At 36.5% G+C, this 1,443-nt stretch overlaps 1 protein-coding gene across 1 annotated transcript in view; it reads left to right on the forward strand.

Annotated features, from left to right (window-relative positions):
• tshz3b (teashirt zinc finger homeobox 3b) overlaps positions 1-1,443 on the forward strand; it is a 40,555-nt gene that overhangs the window by 25,628 nt on the left and 13,484 nt on the right. The window lies entirely within an intron of this gene.

The raw sequence follows: 1,443 nt of genomic DNA on the forward strand, positions 1-1,443 counted from the left end.
AGAGTTGGGGGCGGAGCTAATCATGGCTCTAACAGAGGATATATATATATATATAATTTACTTCCTTTTGGCAAGTCACATCCATTCGTCCATGGATTGATGGAGACCTGTGACAAAAATCAGACATTGAACGAAAACATCATAGAGAAACTGTCAAGTGAAAGAAACACGAACTTAAATATGAGAAACTGATTTAAGATGATGGAGGCAGTATGGGAATGAATTAGAAAGGAAGAGTTGGGGGCGGAGCTAATCATGGCTCTAACAGAGGCAAGAAACCAGCAGAAGATAGTGGAAGTCATGGGTTTTTCTGGGTCTTGCTTGGCTAGCTGCAGAGACCGCTGGCTTTTCTCTATGCAAGTAAACATTTGTGGAAGCACACACATCAGTGGTAAGTGCTCATGGTTGGTTGCCTTATGTGCATTGACACTATGACTGCTATAAATATAAGATCTGGAAACCAAGAACAAATACTGAGACTATTTAACTCACCCAGACACTGTTATATTTACTGTATGTAGCATGGATTGTCTGTTCACTTGTAAACCAACACATTTTGGAAAAAGTTGGAGTGAGGTAATCTGATCTCTGTCAGAGTCAACAAATGTTTTTTACTGCTCAGATACATGTCCATTCTGTGAGTCTGCTTGCAAAATAGTCACTGTGTGTAATATCATCTGCCTCTGACAATAATAAAACCCAAGACTGCCAAATTGCAGGATGTTGACCACTGGAGTGAGAGGGATAGCAAAGTCTCGGCACATGAGTGTACTGCTCCCTACATTATGTCTTCAGCCCCGTTGAATACAATAAAGTAAAATAGAAGTAAAACGGATGAATGTGCAGGGAAAGGGGAGATGCTTATACTTATACTTATGTACAGGTGATGTTTACCATCGGTGGGGAGAGTTGAAAAGCACATGTACAAATGTTAGGGCTGCAGGTTTTATATTTGATTTAGCAAACAGCATTTTTTCCCAAAAAACATTATTAAATTATGCCATGCTCAGCTCACAAATCTAATATAGTGCGGGGAAATGAAGAAACTGCAAATACAAATGTGTGCAGACCCATAACCCTTGTGAAAAAAGTAACAGTATAAATAGTAAAATTATTGATAAAAAATTATTCTCATTAGGATGAACATGATCAATATTTTTATTAACACTGCCTCCCCCAATACCTTAGATATATGAAGAAGAAAAAAAAATGTAAATAGCTGGGGTTTTTTGTGCAGGACCTTCTTGAAATGTACTTTTTCGGTTAATTACCAGTAGCTTTGTTTGAGCAAAGAGGGAAATAAATATGCAATTAGAAGGTTTATTTTGTTTATGCATGTGCACATTGTGTGTTCGGTGGAGACGGGGTTGCACCTTGAAAAAAAAAAAAAAAAAAAAAAGATAAAAAAATAATAAAATATCAATTAATAAATTTAAAATTATA

The sequence above is a fragment of the Nematolebias whitei genome, chromosome 2, assembly GCF_014905685.2.
Source record: "Nematolebias whitei isolate Nwh7 chromosome 2, NemWhi1, whole genome shotgun sequence".
NCBI lineage: Eukaryota > Metazoa > Chordata > Actinopteri > Cyprinodontiformes > Rivulidae > Nematolebias > Nematolebias whitei.